This window comes from Scophthalmus maximus, chromosome 14 (genome assembly GCF_022379125.1).
Source record: "Scophthalmus maximus strain ysfricsl-2021 chromosome 14, ASM2237912v1, whole genome shotgun sequence".
In the NCBI taxonomy this organism is placed as follows: Eukaryota; Metazoa; Chordata; class Actinopteri; order Pleuronectiformes; family Scophthalmidae; genus Scophthalmus; species Scophthalmus maximus.
Genome location: NC_061528.1, coordinates 18525848 through 18545899, shown reverse-complemented (window position 1 = coordinate 18545899; position 20052 = coordinate 18525848). Strand labels below are relative to the sequence as shown.

The window sequence follows — 20052 nt, the reverse complement described above, 5'->3', positions numbered from 1 at the left end:
ATGGATGTGCGGAGCCCCCCAATCTTCTTCTTCTCTCATACACACATACTTCAAAACCCATAAAGCTCCTGCTTAAAGGGCCAGGTTTGGCTCGTAACACTGCACTGAGTTTGTAAACTTTGAAAGAGTGACAGTGACAAGTACAAGATATAAGGTAACGTTGACCACCGGCTCACTGGTTACCATGCTTTCTGTTGTTTACTACACTGTGCTTCTTCTCTGTTTTTTATGGTGCGCACCGCTCTCTACCGCCAGCTATGACCGCGACCTATGACCGCCAACTATGACCGCCACCTGTCACTACACTGTTTTCCTGCGGGCGATCATCAGACCCTGGTCTGCTCGCAGTGTGAAAGTGGCCAATAGTCGATTAAACGCGAGTCTACCCGCGTTTAAAAATCCCGGGTCTACACGATAATTTTTGTGTGAAAGAGGTATTACATAAACATTCACACCAACAAAAGAAAGGCACCCAAGCCGGAATTGAGTATGTTTCCCCAGTACTCTCACCTTAGTGCATTTCCAGCTGAATGTATTAATTGTCCGTGTAACAGATATGGATAAAGGTTACAGCTTAAATGCACAGTGAGGTGCACTGTCTGCCTGGATGCTGAAGTGTCTTCCTGCTGGACTCTCACACTAACACTCACTACACATGGAGGACAGGGCCTTCTACGTATGCAGTTTGCGGAGCATGTAAAGAGTCTGGTTGTTGACCTTTGGTTTTCAGTTCTTGTAAAATGGTTAGGCGGCTTTATTGACTTGAACTTATTCATGTGTGTGTTGTTGTCAGCACTGTGGACATCCTTTTCTGATTCATTAGAGATCCAGATAGATTTCAGTCAGACATGGAAGGGTTGTTGATAGAAATGTAATCAGACAAAGCACCTGAAATCATTGGTATGTGCACAGGAGCATTCATTTAATACAGTATACTTGAACCATTTGCACAGCCCGTATTTGGCAGGAGCAAAACAACAACATTAAACTGTTCCCTACCTGCACTTGTTTCCATATATCATGAAATTGAATTTACCTCAAAGCAACAGATGTGGGGAAAAAAAACAAATAACTCTATACATAATAATAAATAAAACTGCCAATCTAGTGCTTGTAGTGTGAGGCTTAGAAGTCTCTGTGGTTATGGTTGATTATAAAACCAACCAAAACCCAAAGAGCAATGAGTAAAGACTTCATGTGGTGACTTATAAAGTTACAAAAAAAGGTTGTTGTTGTTTTACTTATGGAACAACTTGCAAAACTATTCAACATTTAGGTCTGGGGTAAAACCAAGTGAGAATGACATTAGAAGCAAGGATACCATGACTAATTAGCCCCAGCATGCAGCTCATACAGCTTAGCTCTGTGCAATCTCGTTTAGCTCTAAATGTAAAATGAAGATGCTTTAAAAATAATGCCATGAATAGCTTTTATTCATCAGTTCAATTCTTCTAAGCAACTAAATGGTTTACAGCAAAATTCCAAGCTGAAAGGTCAAGTGTATTTCTCTTAAAGATTAAAAGAGCTGCTGCCAATCTCAATCTTTTCTTCCTTCACACAACTATTACTAATGTTCATTTTCCAAATTATGACTCACCCCACCTACACACAGTCACAACTTACAACAATTTCAATGTTAAGCACGACTGCTAAAGGTTGGTCTTTCTGTATGGTGCTTTTAGTTGCCCAAAGAACGCTTCTCGTGATCAATGTTCCTCTGCAACCATATCAAATCCACTGTCAACTGTTGTCCTTAAAAGTTTATGAGCAGGGTTAATAGATGTCAACACTTAGATCATAAACTAATGGACTCCACAGTATGTTTTTACTCACAACCTCACAATTCAGAGTCCACATTGGGGGTTTTTCAGTCCCAACCTATTTACATGCAGTCCAGGCCTTTCATATACTGTAGACTGTATCACCCTTTTGGAGCACATTGCCATGCAACTCCAATTTGCAGTTTCAACACATCACTTTTTGAGCAGCGACACCTTCTGTGCTGCCACAGATTTGGATAGTGTGATAGAACAGATAGAAGTTTTGTCTGCTATGATCTGGGATATGATAAAACCCCCTTTTACGTGGACAACCTTACCTCCTAAATCTCTCAATAGGAAAAAGGCCTAGAGACTATTAGAATAGGCTGCCGGTCTGGAAGGATGCAGGAACATATTAAGATATTCCCTCTGTTTGTTCTCCCCGACACTGAATTCAGATTGTCCGGAACAGGTTAGGACTTCTGGTCTGATGGAGCAGATGTGTTTCGGTACCTGAAGTCAATGCTAGAATTGCTGCCTATTCATATTTATATGCTTTTGTTCTTTTCTTTTTGTTGTTCTCATCCTTTTATTGGTATTTGCTTTCTTTTATATGATGTCCTCTTATTGCTTTTATTTCTCTCTATTTGTTTTATTTGTGTGAATGTATTTTTGAAACTGTCTCAGAGCATCCTGTGTCTGCTTTGTCTGTCAAAGCACTTTGTAAACTTTGTTTTCAAAGGTGCTATATAAATAAGTCTTATTCATATTATCAATCATCTTATCTAACTTCCAGCAAGAGATGAAAATCAGCATGTTCACCAGATTTAGAACTGTTCCCATACGCATCCAAATTAGAAGTGATTATTCCCTAGTGCTCTTATGACACTGGTGGATCAGGCAAGTTGTAATTAAGTTGTTTCTTCTGAACATAATTTAAAGCTATAAAGAGTAAATGTTTCTAAATGTGAAGCTGGTGTTTCTTTTTCTTTGACAGCTGATGGATAACTGGCAGTTTCAACAAAGGCTCATCAAGGCAACAGCGTAATTAATGTAGTGTTGTTTCGCTTATTTTTAACTATAGAATACTGACGAATCATGGAATATGTATAACCTTAAATCTCAGAAGCCTGGGACTCAGACAAATTCCGGGAGCTCATTACATTTGCTTCCTTCCAGCTGGCAGAAATCTTGCTGATCCAATCACAACCGATTTTCTGATAATGGGCGGAGTTTATACCGTGGCGCAGAGAGAAGCGACTTTTGTAAACAACCAAGGCTACCACTGATGAATGAGCATTTGACTGTAAGTACCCGATATTTTCACATTTCTCCTGCAAAAACAGCAGCAATCGTTCACAGCCATCCCCTCTCTGCTCTTGTCTGTTGACATTTTTTCGCGTCACTAAACAGACATCACATGATTCGTTGCTCTCACTGGTTGTAGATCTATCCAATTGTGTCCGGAGATATTTTGGTCTGCGTCTGTTGGTACGGCGTACCAATGCAGACCATTTTGGAGATCAAAGTATTAGGCAACCAGTGCTTATAGGGCTGCAATTATCCTTTGACATATAATGACAGTACAGCAGCAGCATAAAGCTTACTTGAAGACAGGCAGGAATAGTAATAAAGAGAACCACTCAATTAAGGTATTGTTGTCTAAATGAATCAGCTGCATTAATGTCATGAATTTTGATATGCTGAACTAAATTTAAGGTGTGTTACGGATGATGAAATGTCTGTTGTATAGACATTGAGTGAATGGCCCATCGTGCGCTGTTAAATGCTGCACATTGGTGCACATATGCCAGAGCATCACCACTGTCAGTCACTATTGTACTGTCAAAGAATTCAGTTCCACACTGACGAAGTGAATATGTAGAGGAAGGCCCCCATCTTATCCATGCCCTCTTGATCATAGTGCTATCTCTACTGGTGGAACAATAAGACTTTTATTTATGTGTTCAGAACAAAATGCCTCTTCATTTGATGGTGCATCACATTGAACAATATTTAGCGTATATTTTACCTCAGGAAGCCTTTAATTTTTTGCAGAATAATATATTTAAACTGACAACTGACAGAGCACTCTGTGTTTCTTAATAAAGCACCAGGGACCAACGAAGTGAATCTACTTGCCGAGAACATCTTTGAGGTGATAACCCTGAACAAGAAGAGTCATCCCTCTGTTTGGGTAAAACCTCACCGTGCTAGCATGGCCTATTTGCACCATTCATCTGTAGGACGACACTTTCTAACATTTCAAAACGGTTTCCAATAGACTAACAGCCTTGATACATTTGGGGAAACACATTGTTGGAGGGCAGAAAGGGAAGGTTGAATATATTCGCATGCTGAGGGACCCCTTGCTGACAGCAGCTCTGCCTGCGAGCAGCCACTGCTGTCCTACCAGACCCTCCCATTTGCCCAGAAAGCGGGCTTTAGACCTGTCATTTTGAATCACAAGCTGACGGCCCCTTGCATTGTTCCTCTGCCAACTAGCATTAGCTTGGAAACTAAGATACTTTATTTGTGTGTGTGTGTGTGTTTGTGTGTGCGCGCTAATAAATCATGCTAGCTGACAGTTCCCCCTTATCTTTAGTCTGACCAAAAATATACACAAAATTATGCTAGTTTCCTATAGGCTGTCCTTGAGCCTAATCGTTGACTAACCATCTATCACGGCAACTCGTCAGATCACGATGTGGACAAAGCGTCTGGGTTAAGGGTTTCCCTGCTTCCATAAAAATAGAAATACTTCAGTTTTGCAGATCCTTCACTAAGTCAAATCCACAATATAATCTAAAAGTAGAACTGCTACACTTGAAAACTCAACATTTCCATGTACAATACAATTTTAGCAAGGAAATAATATTTTTATGCAAACTGAAAGGATTTCAAAGTAACAAGCCAACCGAGAAAAAGGAAAAATCAAGACACAGACTGACACTAAACATGATGTCAACATCAAAGCCTGTGATTTCTGTTACGTATCATGAATCCATAGTTCTACAATAAATGTGACAGAAATTCACATCTCATCCAATCATGGCAATTCACAGGAAACTTTAAATTTTTTGTTTAACCCCTTAAAGATGTCCCGCCGCATGTACAAACAATTAATCAACAAGAAGAAAGGATATTTACCGTCTGAGAATCCTAACACTTTGACCATAGAATTTAAGACTCATCTGGATTGGACCATTTTTGACATCATCTTAAATTATTTCAAAATGATTTACCTTTTACAGCTCCAAACAGTTGATCACCACTTCAGCTGTTGACAAAAGGTTAGCTAAAAGGAATTGAAATATTACATCCCCCTGTCGCTAAGACAAGATGCAAAGCAGGCAAGCCGTTGGCCAAGACATGGAGTCATGTGGGCGATGCATCACAACTCGTGACGTCACATTTGGCGTGCAACCTGAAAATACTTCCTAGTTTGGACGAATGCTGGAGCCTGTCTGAGCCATTTCATCGTGCTTTGACCACTGGATGGAAAAGGGTTCTCCTCAACATGGGCAGAAAACATGATGGGTGCCCCAGATTAGGATGCCCCTCAGGGTCCTGGGAGAGGGGGGGTAGGGTTTGTCAAACAATTGAAATGGGTGCCTTGATATTCTGAGTGACAAGTCAGCAAAGCCATACTGTCTGCTTGCTGCTAAAATCTGCTGTAAAATCTACCACCCCTCAGGTTATATACATTGTATCTGGCAATGTTGATATGATGAATAAATATCGCCATTAAAGTTGCCTTTAACCTATTTCACCGTTTCCCTGCCTTGGAATTCATTTACACATGACAAACCCATCATCATTTTACAGTGATTTTGTCCACTGTGGAGTTCAGTACTGTAAAATATGTTTATTTAAATCGAAACAGCATTCATGCTTCCTCATTCCTGGTCATCTGCGACAGACAAATAACCATGCATTTGTGATTTTGTGCCACTGCGTTTCTACAAGCAGACAGGGTGAGGACTAATCAACTCTGAAATTGAACCATTACATTTCTTGGCCACAGGACGGGGTCCCAGAAATTCTCCGGTTTAATTTTTTGATTGGCCGATAACACATTTGCAATTACTTTCCAGGTCAATAACGACACCTGCAAACCTTAGTCTTATCTTAGTCTGGTTGCTTTAACGTTTGTTTTGTTAATTTCTGATCAATTCTGATAAACCCCCGCTCCTGTCAAAGTCTGTACGTGTTGTGCTGTGAACATATTAATGGAGACTGCATGCAAGATAGTGCGTGTGGCTGTGTGTAGTTTATCAATGAGTCTAACCAACACGGTATCTTCATGAGCTAATCAATGATCTCAATGCAGTAAGCTTTTAGGCACAACAAAAAAATGAGATGTAACCAACTACAGTATTGATCTTGCACTTTTGTTAAATGTGTCCAAAATTGTACTTGTAATATGTATTCTATTTTTTGTTTATTTCCTAGTATTCCATTGTAAAATACACATCAACTCACTGAACACTTTACTAAAAGCATCTGCTTAGTATCACCCACAGTATTAATTTGGCAGCAGTGCATTGCAAAAAAACTTCAGATGATGCAGGTCAGGGGCTTCTATTCATGTTCACTTTCAACATCCGGATAGAGAAAAGAATGTTCTTTACAACTGTGTTGAGCAAGAAAGCATCTTAGAATGAACAGCATTTTTAAACCTTGAGGTGGATGGAAAACACAGAAGACCAGGTAAGGTTCTACTAGTATCAGTCAACAAAACAAAATCTGAGGCTGCAGTGGAGGGTATTGTTGTTGACCATGCAGATCAATGGTTTCATGAACATGACAGTGAGTTCAGTGAACTTCAATGGCCTCGCCAGATCTTAACCAACTCCTTTGATATCTGGTGGAACAGGATATTTGCAGCACGAATGCTACAGCAGGATTTTTGTGAAGAAGTCATGTCAACGCTGAGAAGAATGTCAGAGGAAAATTTCCAACATCTAGAAACCATGAAGAACTGAGGACGAGGTGTTCCTATGCTCCGTGAGGTGAGTGTATATATTTTAGCCCAGCGATCCTCTAGATACTAGTTTTATGATGGTTAATGGCACTTTACTGGTAAAGTGTATTTTTCTAATAATGTTTTTTTTGAACAACATTTATTCATTCTACGCCCTGAGGCACAGTCGCACTATGAGATGAAGTCGAGGCTAATTTTACAGAATTTTGAAAGTTTACTGTTTAAGATGAAATAAATTTTTGTTTCTTTGGCTGACCATTCCGGTTAAACCGCACCATTCCCAGCCCCAGCCTAATTCCCAGCCCCTGCCCCAGCCCCAGCCTCATTCCCAGCCCCTGCCCCATTCCCAGCCCCAGCCCGGAGGCTGAAAACGGAAGGCGAGTCAGGAGACGAGACCCGCACACGCGGCAAAGTTGGTGGTAGGAGGCTGCTGGACTATTGCCTCACTTACGCACATTGGCCTACACTGGCAGACTCGCTCCCTCGATTTAAACATAAAGAGAAGGAAAACACCTTTTTCAGTGGAGGGGGACTTTTGGATAAAGGCCAACCGAAGGATCACATTTTCCCACAACCGTTTTAGAAAAATACAGATAAAGATTATTCAGTAAAATTATTATCTTTCTTCCTCTGTCTATAATTGGCTTTATTCATTTTGTTAATCAAATTTAAGGAAATAAATAGCCTTAAATATTTTTAAAATCAATTATCAAATTATGAAAAAAAGAATTTGGAGGTAATTTAAGCAAAAGGCAAATCATTTTCAAATTGCTTGTTTGTGAAAACCAACAATCCAAAGCTAAAATATATTTATTTTACAAGGATAAAATAACTGAGCAATACAGAGAATTCTCACTTTCTCCCGGCTGGAACTGGAGAATGTTTGGTATTTTTGCTTGATAAATGGCTTGAATGTGGATAAAAACATTTCCTTTTCTTCTCTCTTTCCCTTTCTTTGCTTCCTTCTTCTTTTCACGAATGGTGTGTGATTATTTTTCATTTCAGGATGTATGCAGTGGTGCTGCTGTGGTCTAGTTGGGACCATGTGCTCAGTTGCAGGCCTAAATGTCAGAGAGAGCTGATGAAGTCACACTGGGTGTTGCAGGATTAATGATCTACAACTTCTTGGAAGAAAAAAACGAATGGTTGCGGTTATGTGGTAACATGCAAGCAGACGCACACATTTATGCCCTTGCTGAAGTGCTTCAAATAAAATTTTCAGGAGTGGTCTTTTTCATCACTGTGAGCACGGCCCTACAAACTAGGCACACTGACTTTCTTGTTTGTCCATTTCTCTTGGAGAGTGCGATGTCTAATTTTCTTTTCCCGACAGTCGCCATGATGCTTGTCAGCAATGACAGAATGACACGCTGCGTGTGTTGTTTTGTTCACCCTGGTCATGACCTGACAGGCACAAGGCTGGATGGGTCACCCTGAAGGACATGCTAGACTATTTCATGTTATTTTCTTTTAGTGCAGAGAAAAAAATAACTGCTGTCATGAGAATTTCTTTGTATTTCTGAGTTGCTCCTTTTTGTATTTATGACTCGGTGGGAGGATCCCCACCATTGCTGAAGATAAAAGGGCTTTAACATTTCAGAACTGTGCTTGACCAAGTTTATTGTGAAGGTAACTATCGAGAACCAAGCTCCCTGTGTTTCCGCTCCAAGGACTTTCAGGTTGAGGCTATTATCTTCCCTTACAGAGTTTATACAAAACACCTAAACCTTGACTTATTCATGATCGCTGTGAGACGTATCAAGGGATTTCCATTTAATCAAACTATTCTCCAGGAACATAATGCAAGGATTTGGGTACCAAAAATCTCTTTTTATACACCATGCAACCTTAACAGATGCAATATGACTTTGCAAGTAAGTGGGATAATTTACTCAACAGGCAATGCATTGCACAATGATCGTCATGCTAATCTAATTTCATTCTTAGTGACACATTTTTGATGCTTGCTTTTTCAAACGTGAATCTCAGAAACAAGTTTACTCACAATAGGTAAGATTTCCCTTCAAAAGCACCATACTTCAACCTAAATGCCTGGATATATAAATACATAGATTACATTACATCACATATAACCACTAGATGAGTATTCCCTATCTAGGGAAGTCAAGTCAAATTATGGACTGGAGTGAGAGGTTCATTCAAAATTGTAGTAATTGCCTAGATAAATGAATAAATCATTTTGTGTCAGAAAGTGTCAGCAAATAGTACAAAAATAGTATAGTACATTATCAAATATCTTGTTTTGTCAGACAAACTGTACAAACTACCAAAATATTAAGCTCATAATGCTGTAAAACAAAGAAGAGCAAAAAAAGAAGCAGGGACCAGGAGATTTAGGGCTCACCCTGTTCTGTCAAAAGACTACATGATTTATCAACTAGTTTATTGAAACCATTTAGCCAATAATACAGTGCAAAAAATGGTGCCAAGTGCCAAATAGACAACACTGCTTGATGAATAACAAACAATATCACACACACTGTCCCTAATAATAATAATAATTAGAGTAAATATACCACCTGTGTTATCTTAGCAGGAAGAAATGCATAATTTTTCCTGTCTAATGCTAGACTGATAAAGAAAGAATAATAATTAAATGATAGCCTCTGCCCCTTTCAGGATCCATTTTTAAGTCATGTTGGCAGCTCCAAATAACAGGTGAATGTTTGAGCATTTTTTCACTTCAAATCCGGAAACATGTCAAATCGTGTTTGCCAGCCCACCGGTCTGTGATGATTTACATGAAAGGAGGTAGCGAAAGGAAAAAAGAAAATGTGTAGCTTTTTCTGAAAGCTGTATTTCCTGGCAGATCATTAGAAAACAAGTTTGTATTTATTTCATCATCATTTTGGGCAAGTTTACATACAGGGCGCAAGAATTTAACTTAGGTGATTGTGTAGTTAACGCCACTGTGTTGGGGATGGTATTTTCTAACTAAATAATAGTAAGCAACCGTCAATTCTCTGTGTAAAACATAAAGGGTGAATAGTGACATAAGGAAACAGCTTGTGAACAAAAAAAAACATTCCTTCAGCTCAAAATGGCAGCTGCACCATTTTTATCAGTCCAGAGTAAAAATGTAATTTGTCAGCACAAAAGACCCTTTTTTATAGCTCCCACACCTTCATTTCGGAATAGAATATTGGATACTACCGTACTGTACATTAAATGAGTAATGTCTCAGCTTTATTCTAACACTTTTGAAATGGCTGTGTGTGAGATATAGACCTTAAAACACAGTTCTCAAACTGAAAGTCAGTAAGAGCTCACTTGGCTGCTTAATACAATACAAATTTGGGAAGCTGTGTGTCGTTTTTAATGTGACTTCATGCACAGAGTTGCCATTTCGACTGAGGTGGAGTTGTCTGTTAATATATGTGGGGGAAAAATGTGACTATGCTAGTGAAAATGATAATAATGAGTCTCAACAAAAAGAGAAAAATCGATCAGAAGTCAAATGTAATTGGTTTACAAAAACCAATAGTGAGATGATTTTTCTAAAAAGCGGGTGTGTACAGGAAGATTAGAACATATCAAATGAGCTGGTCAACAGAGCAGCACACGTGTTGTTGATGAGCAGAAAATCATTTGCATGGTTAACAAAAACTTCTTCGTCGATAAACGTGCTCTACTTTAACATTCTAAGCACATGGTGTTTATAAAGTGCATGGTGCAAGAGCAGTCTAAAGGCGTTTTGCATCAGTCGCATGGTTCAAAAGGTTTTTATTCAGTTTAACTGCACAAGTAGCTGGAACAATGGAATTGTCCCCAATTTGTGATCAATAAAGTCCATCCATCCATCATCTTGGTGCAAAAAAGCAGCTTGTTTGCACGTTTTGCACCCACCTGTGACGATGTATAAAGGGCCCTTAACAGTGAAATACTGCGTCACTGATTTCAGACCAGGGTTTTATGGTCAGACGGGGAATTCCCCTTTCTGCTGTCATACATCTGAGATGCAACTACCCCAGACGTCCAAACAGTGCCTGACTGAACAAGTGAATTAAGTTTTGCCACTGTTCTTCTTTCTAAAGCAGATAAAATACCCAAATTAATGATGCAACTGACCTGTGGTACCAGTGCAGCAGAAAGACTGACTGGAATTTAAAGATGGTTAAATGCTCTACTTAATTTAAGGGAGAGTCTCCAGGATCAGGGTACAAACATAGATTTCAGCCAGCTCATTAATATTTGACCTCAGGGTTTTGCTCCTCTCCTCGCCTATAGTTTAGGAAAAGTGCCAGAGTGCGCTCAACTGAAGAGCAAACTAATGATGGCAGTTCAAAAATTAACTAAAGTATGATGTTTAAGTAGTTAAAAGGTTGTACAAGAACTACCGGAGGTTGGATTAATCAGTGGATTCATCAGGTCTCAAGCTCAATCCTTCCCTCCATCAACAAGATCCATATTCCTTTATGTCCCTATCTATGCCATCTACTCCCCAGTGGCTCCTTGGAACTCTATGGTGACCATGGCAGCTACGTTACAATGTCAGCAACTGCAGAATATCAAAGTGAGGAGTGAAATTGCTGAGAATGAGCACACTTTATATACCCAGTGGAACCACCTTAGAATAAATGTGGGCGAATGCTTTAGGTTTTATGTAGGACTCAGCACATACCTCCATGTTTTACTTTGATGAACTCTCCTGAACTTAGCAGTTTGATGGACTGCACTCATTCTAAACTTATTATTAATCAGATATACTCTTGCTTTTTAGTCCACAACCACGAAGTCCTAGCAGAGATCGGCGGGTGCTCAACGTTGTGACGTTGTTCTTTACCTATTAGCCTCATTTGTCTGAATCATAAACTGTGAATAAAGATGGTCGACGCGTCTCCACTTCGTCCCACTGTACAAAAAATTAAGACAAAATATTCCGGATACAGGCGCTGCCATTTTCTTGCAGATGTAATTTGGATACAGCGTCTGTGCAGTAGTGATGGTGGGGTGAAGCCATTGTATCGAGGTCTGGCCGATGCACTCGCTCAACCAATCACGAGTCAGCCTCAGCTGTCAATCATGACATTTCAACCCCTTTTTATAGTATCATATGAACTAAAAACAAGATTATCTGAAACAATTACCACTCAAACATACATCAGTGTGATAACAACTACCTAAATTGACAGAAACCATATTTGAAAGAAAAATATTTTGCTTGTACTTAGACTTTTCAATTTGGTCCATTCATGTCCGCTTATGACCTCTACTACAGCCAGCCACCAAGGGGCAATCCAGATGATTAAGATTCACTTCTGGGGAGCTGTTATTCCCCACTTCATTTCCATTTCCATTCTTTATCCAGCAGCCACATGTCCCACAAGCTTCTTCGTTCCTGTCTCATGCACCTGGTCACCTGTTCCAACTGTCACAGCTGCGCTTCCCTAACCCTGATCCCATTTCCCTCATCACATTGGGTCTGTCTTTAAACCTGCCACTGTCACCAGCTCCTTGTCGGTTTACCGGTTTTCATAAAACAGGTAGCTCAAATCAAGCGATCTGATTGGTTCATAGCCGTGGTATATTGAGCACATACCACGGCTATGACGTCGAATCAGTTTGCACAGGTCCGTATCACTCCGCGACTGCGTAAGTAAGGACGTAAGTAGACGTGAGTAGACGTGAGTAGACGTGAGTAGACGTGAGTAGACGTGAGTAGCGCTATCGAGTGGTGACGGATTGAAGTTGAGGAAGATTACGAGAGCTCAAAGCACACAAACAAACACACACAACACAACTCGTAGCCTTCTTTCTGAGGTACACTACAGTGTGTTGCATAGCAACCGCCTCGCACTGTGCAGGCAGCCAGGAGGGACCAAATAAAAAAAAAATTAAATTGTAGTGTGTTACTTTCATCTCGCCATAGTTGTAACCGTTTTATAAAAGTAATAGCTCACTTCAGTCCATGATATACGCTTATTATACCACAGTGAAGGGGGTCGCCAGTCCTTGCTACCTGTGTGTATTGAAACCTGTTGTCTTGTCCTGCCTGATAATCCACCCGTCTTCAATTAAAGTATCTACACTCTTTGTCTGTGATGTTTTTTTTTTGCAAACCGTGTCAGACAACTGCAAAAACAAAAGGCAAGCATGCCAATAAAATGAGTGGCAATCACATTGCTTAGTTATCCCCGAACGTGAAAACTAAAAAAAACATTTAATTAAGATTTCTTTTCTTACTTTTTTTAAACTGCTCTCTGAATCAGCTGATGTAACTGAATCCATACAAGTCAAAGGACGTCTTTCTAATCGATATAAATAAAGGTTTAATATATTGAGTTGACCTAATCACTCCAGAGGGTGCGACGTATTTTGATGCTGATTAACAAACGGATACTGAATCTAGTTTTATTTGAGCATTCAAACACTTGATGTGTTGTCATGGTGTCTGGTTATTAATCTGTCCAGCACAATTAAAACTGTGCCACTCAAAAGAAGTTGTCTCAACTATGCGGGCATGTGTGCCTAGAATATTGGATGTTTTGGTGTCTGGTTAATTTGCCTGTATGCCGTATGCTACAGAATCAATATTAGGGCCAGAGGTGGTGGAGTCACATAGTTTTTTTGCCAACTGGCTTGCTTGAAGCCAGTAATCTGCTGACTTAGTCGTATCCGTCTAATGCAGTGCTCTGTAGAGAGAGAGAGCCAGCTTAAGTTTCTCCTTTTTTTCCCTCAGGTTCAATCTATTATGCTCTGCTGCAATTATTAATAGTCAACACACACATGCATGTTCGCATGTACAGTACAAACATGCTCAAAAGGATCTAGTTGAAAGATTTGAAACTAAAAGACAGACAGACCAATATATTCATGGAGAAAAAGGAAAACTTGTGCACAATTATTTCCTTCCCTCCCCCTCACTGTCTTGATGTCTTTTCTCTCTCTCGCTCTCTCTCTGAAATTAAGCGATGATGGTGGACTGAAAGCCTGAACCAACCTCAAAAGAGAGCTGAAGCTATTGTAGGTGATAGCAGTGAGAAAGACACATTATTCATGGGCTCCGCTGTAATCTGCCCCGGACATTATAGACTGCTGTGTTTAGCTGCTGGCCGAGCATATTTCATAACTGCAACACAGTGCCACGTTTCATCTGCTTTTTCGCCAACTGGATGCATATTGGTGAAATCAGCGGAGGGAGAACACCAAATTGCCCACGGGTAAGTTCTCAGATTGTTTCTACTGGGAAAAATAGTTTTTACCTGACACTGCAAGACTGCTTTCTGCACAGTATTCTCCTTTTTTTTGCCTTTTAAAGTACAATTCCATTTTTGTCCCTTTAACTTTCCTTGTTTAACAACAGTATTATTGAAAAGGGGGCGATGCATACCCTTCCCTAGCGCTGTGTATACCTCAATCAGGCAACACGTCATTGTTTTATTACATAATTATAACGTCATTTATACTATGATGATGAATTATCTTTTAAAGCGGCAGTAAGCGATTATGGAGAACACTTGTTTCTCTCTGTTGTTGTTGTTGTGATTTTCCTGCTCTGGCCTGTTAAACTGGCTGTGCAATAACCACTAGGCCAAAACCTCAACGCTGCAGCGCGAGTGATGTGTACAAACTGCATTCGCAGTGTTGTAAGGTGCGGGCTGCACCGTTTGTTTTTGGTTTGAAACGACAGCTAGCTTACAGTGACGATTTTCACAAAACGTGTATTGCTTTAGAATCGCCTACTGCCCCTTTAATTTGACAAAGCTTTAGATAATGTAAACATATTATTACATTATACTGTATGTCATTATGACATCATTTCTGCCATGTGATGCTAAACCAAATTTTTGTTTTAAATTGTGCCTATTACTATTAATTGAAAAATGATCTTCAAAAATATGCTGACCTTGACCTTTGACCAATCAGCTACAGAGGTGAAACATCTGGAGATCACCCTCCGCCCCCCCCCAGTAATATTCCCACTATGTTTGGTTAAAATCTGTCCAATGTGTTGTTGAGTTATTTTGTACACACACACACACACACACACACATACACACAAAGGGGCATGCAGGGTAACATAGTTAGGAAGGTGACTGGAATGAAGAAAACTAAAAACTAAAGCGCAGCACAATAGTTTGTAATGTAGTTATGATATGAAGTAGGAGTCAGACGCAGGGAGTGCAGTGAGAGCTAAGGGAATAAGAAGTGTTCTGCTCTGTAGACCGTACACTCTTGGTTCTGCACATTGCTGTAAAAGAAACATAAGGAGGTCTCTGTAGATACCATCCATGACTTGCTTGAAATCCCTACAGAGTCCATCCACTTAGCATTGAGTCACATGGATACATTCCACTATTTCTATTCCACTGGATCACTGATACAATATTTATCCATCATATGTTGAAAGTGCGCATCACAATCAATATTGCAAACTCAGTCAGCATTGAACTTCTGGAGTTTACAAGTGGATTGTAATGATTTGGTGGATGTGTGGATGAAAGAACCTTCCTGTAAAACTTTTGACTTCACGAATAGACAAGAATAGATGCATGTTTAGTTTCCATCCTTTCACAGGAGGGCTGCAGCCAATCCCAGCTGACATTGGGTGAAAGGCAGGGTACACCCCGGACAGGTTGCCCATTTATTACTGGGTTGACATACAGAAACAAACAATCATTCACACCTACGGGCATTTCAGAGTCTCTAATTGACCTAACCCCTATGTCTTTGGACTACGTGAGCCCAATGTCAGCAGGGACATTTAGATTTTGATCTTTGTAAAGTTACTTCTGAGTTATTTTTAGGCCTCTGTTGAAAATGCATGATGAAGACAGTCAGGAGATGACACGTAGTATTAAGCCACATTAAGACTTTCGGATTGTCCTTCCTATCGTATTTTCCTATCTGCTATTCTTTGACCTCAATGGAAAACATCATGAGATCAAGGAAAGGTGTAAAGGAGGATTCATAGGGCTAGGTCGAAATGTCAAATTGGCTTAGGAAGTTTCCTAAGTCTTGAAGTGACCAGGAAGTATTTGATCCGCAGAGATGATAAGAGCAGTTCGGATTCTCTAAATGCATAGACAAAAAGCTTCAATGCTTCCTTTCCTATCTCCTTTAGCATAGGGTACACTGGACTTTCCTATGCAAAAGGAAAGGAAATATAGACGCCCTACAATTCATTGCGGCAGCGATATTTAACGTGACGCGCCATGCACATATATAAACAATTCAATCCGAAATAGAAGTAGGAGAAGTAGAAGAGTTGGAAATGACCCAGAAGAGACCCACGTCATTCTGTAAGTCACTAGTAGATAGGAAGGACAATTCCACCGCACCCATAGGACTTAGGAACGGCTGCAAACTGGCTTGTCAACGTCACACTATGGTCATTTGCTGAGATCAGACTTGGAGAGGAGGAAGCACACGTTTACGTCTCGTGAAAATATTCTTTTCTTTCTCTTCTCATGAAGGATAGTTACGCTTCATCCTGTCACAATATTGACTCTCTGCCAGTTTGACATGACGAGGAGGCGAGGCCTTGCTTAATTTGTGGGGCTGGCTCTGGTCTCATTGTCTTAATCATTTAGTGCCCCCCCCCCCCCATTGGCTGGTGCCCCAGAACACCTCACCCGATTCTATATATGGATAATCCGGGCTTGCACCTAACCCCTGCATTGCCTGGAGGAATCACGCTCTCGCCCTTGTTGAAAGACACAAAGACATGTCTGAGAATTATTTAAAGTTATGAATGTGAAGGTGTGTAAGGTCGACAAGTCCATGTATCAGTCGGGAAGTCGACTCACTTCTTTTTTCCCCCCCTTTTCTTTTTTTTCCACCTGCCTCACAGTGCACAGAGCAACAGTATGGACTGTGTGTGAACCTAACAGACTGAAACTTGTCTTGAAATGACTGAACCACAGAGCTAACTGTGATGGAACTAAGAGACAGGGGATGGAAACTAAGGGCAGCGTGACTCCCGACAGTAAAAGGCAGGGGAGCGTTTCTCTTGGCTGCGCCGGTACTCTCAGCTCTGCTGTCTGGCTGACAGCGTTGTCAGCAGAGGTAGGATTTCTTAACTGTGTGGGAATCTGATGTTTTCACATCCCAACAAAGATAATAAAATATGTTCAGGACAGTACAATGTGGGGCAGAGGTGAACAAAATGAACCAAAATGAACCAAACAAATGAATACACTGAAGATGGTTAGAGATCACAGGAACATGAATATGATTTGTGGGTGGTGCACAAGGTTCATCCACTGGTTCCCCTTCTTAAAGAAGTGTGTTAAAATCCTTCATTGCTCGTATGTAGACCAAAATACATACGAACAGTTTGAGACTGTAGCTCTAAGGCAAAATTATGACATCATTTATAGGAGCTAACAGAAGAGAGGGATCTATGAATGAAATAAGGACTGAAAGTTGTGTGTTTTTCTTTATCCAAAGGTACGCGTATTGAGATGGACTGAAGCGCACAGAGAGCAGGGAGATAAAGAAAAGGCTGTTACTAAATCAGATGATGAGAGTATAAGGCCAAATCAAACAGCTTTCACCAAGCATCATCCATTCCAAAACTCCAACACTATAACCTTCTCTGCAATGTACAGTAGTGTATCCCATCAAGTGATGCTACTCACCAAATTTGTGCTGGATGTTGTGTGGCCAGGGCATAAAGGACACCAGAGCAGTGTGGTCGCACACAGACGCAGGTCAGTTCATCAGCCTTTGGACTTCCCTTCAGGTAGACAGCCAGCCCATGCTAAAGCACAATGGAAAACAAAGGACATAAACAGAGAGTTTGCAACAGAGATTAAGAAATCTCTCATCAGCTTCGATACCCCCCATACTGTACACACACCCCTCCACAACCCCAGTACCACCAACTGACCAGTAGATGGAGCCAACTTTCATTATACGTTTTTACCGTGCTAACCTTTGAATTGAATCAACATGCTTATGCTGAAATGGTGTTGAGGTAAGTTGATGTAACAAGAGAATCATAATGGTGGTGATCCATTAGTAACAAAAACATTTAAAATGAGACATGAAATATGCGTAAGAGTAAGATTTTTGAGAGAAGACACCCCCTCTGATACGAGGTATGCATGTTTACATGTATTTTTGTGTACAGGAAATCGAATTGTGAGTCTTTATTAGTTAATTTTCATCTATATAATTTTCTACTCTTGCTCTGTGAAATTGACTTAAAACTGTCTGAAGCCATACATTATCATCACACGGGCTGTTCCTCTTTGTGCAGCCTGTGTTTCTGCGCTGGATCAAAACATTTTAAGCAAACCAGCAGCTTTCAAGCTGAATAGAGCATTTCATCGTCGTTAATGTTTGCGGGTAATAACAACAACACGAAAGTTGGTCTGACCGAAGAGGGATCCCAAAAGTCTCCTTGGTTTTTTCTTCCAGGTCATGTGACCTGTGGCTGGCGGCCGTCCAGCAGAATGGGGGTCGGATGTCTGGCCGACGCACCTAAAAGGATCAAAGGGTCACGACATTAATAACATGGTAATAGTGGTTATACAGTTTGTGACAAGGTCATTTCACAGTTAGGTGATGGCAGAGTCAGATGAACCTAGCTGATCAAATGGTCATGTTAGATATTCTGATTATCAGCATCACCTCATGTGTCTGTAACCAACCAGTGACCTACTTGCATCAACAGACACACCCAACATTGTTCTACATGAGGATTCATTCAGAGTCACGCATCTGGCTATCTGACTCATCTATCAAAGAAAGAATTAAATTGAATATATCAAAGTGTTTATCTCAGAAGGTGCCCTGTTCAATTTACTACTCATTCATTTTGTTTGTCAGCTGCCGGGTGCAGGACAGACGGTGGGTCTTCAGCTGCCCATCGACATGGCATACAGGGAACATGCAGATTATAAAACAAAAGAAAGTTGACAAAGAGAGGAGTGTGGCTGTGTGTCGTTGGTAATGTGAGCGATATGTTACAATGAACTTGTTACAATAAATGATAATGTCAAAAATTTGAGGTAAATAAAGTAAAAGAGTTAAAGATAAATTAAAAAGAAAATACCACATTCAAAATAAATCTTTTGAGTACAAAAGTAGCAAAATGCATATGGGTGCATTAAACCGTACATATGTTTAATGGTTCGGTGGTTGATAAGTCTAACTACTTACTGACTACTGAAGCAATTCCTTCATTCATGAATACATTAATTACTAACAATGCTGATTCAGTGCTGCCATTTTTTCTCTCTGCTAGAACTGTTTCTTAGTGCTACAGTGATCCGGTCTGTAATAATCATGTTATGGCCTCTACAACATTTACCGTCATTGTTGCTAAAAGTTAGGTGTCCAACTCGACTGTATGTACTGAGCACATTTTAGAGAAGTTATCCAAACATTCTCCTCCGAAATAAGTCTAAAAGTCCTCCAAATATACAATATTTTGAACAAAACCATTTTAGTATTAATATTCAGCTCATGACATAAGCTACTAATATGATTCATAACAGTCCATACACTGTCTGACTATAACTGTGGGTCATAGTAAGCCTATATATGTGGTTGAAGCCTTCTTAACCTCTGTATAATAGATGAATATGCTTGTTAATTCTGAGGCTCTGTGTTTGTGAAGACCACGAAAGTGGCTGACGAAAACTGAAACTTCCAACTGATTGTGATGCAGAGTGCGGAGGCGACACCAACGGAGCTTTTTACTGTGTGTGTATGTAAGTGAATTAATATCAACACGACCACTTACTTTGCTGCGCCTCGCCAGCTGAAGTGTATTTAGATCAAATCAATTGCGGAAGCTTTATTCGGTGTGTCTGTTGGAGAGACGGACGAGCTGCGTCAAAGGCAATATTGAAGTTTTAAAACCCTCTCCCGTTCGGAATGAATGAATACATGTCGGCTCTGAATTGTCAGTGTTGTGCTGATGTTTCTTACCCTGTGCAGATGATTTCACAGACAGCACTCCTGGGGGGGGTGTCAGGTGAGGAATCCCTGTGAACGAGATGAACTAATTCATTTTGGTTTCATTCACTGCAGCCCATTCATTCCCAGCAACACCCAGACATACAACATATACACACACAGGGTTAGAGTTCCCTTTGTGTGCAGCCGAGCCCGTTGTCTTTAGAAGGGGATCACTGCCCTCTGTTGGTCCTTCAAGCTACAAACACCATTCGCTTGGGGGGAAAACTTCACTGTAAGAGTTGCTGCTGTTGTGCTTTGTCTTTGAACACAAGTAGATGTAAGAACAACACCATGTTGAATAGAGAATGCATATATAGTAACAGGATAAATGTTTGTACTACCAAAACAATGTGTTATGTGACTTACGTG

At 40.3% G+C, this 20052-nt stretch overlaps 1 protein-coding gene across 8 annotated transcripts in view; it reads right to left on the bottom strand.

The window, feature by feature from the left end:
• Window positions 1-20052, bottom strand: part of pcbp3 (poly(rC) binding protein 3) — a 72026-nt gene that overhangs the window by 25274 nt on the left and 26700 nt on the right. For 7 of the 8 annotated variants that reach the window (XM_035604553.2, XM_035604552.2, XM_035604551.2 and 4 more), the window contains exons 2-4: window positions 19654-19710; window positions 18095-18198; window positions 17352-17473 (exon numbers count right to left, since the gene is read on the bottom strand). The gene's annotated coding sequence lies outside the window, so the exon portion shown is untranslated. Of the gene's footprint in view, window positions 1-17351; window positions 17474-18094; window positions 18199-19465; window positions 19533-19653; window positions 19711-20052 lie in introns of all 8 variants that reach the window. The other variant, XM_035604546.2, reaches the window with a different exon arrangement.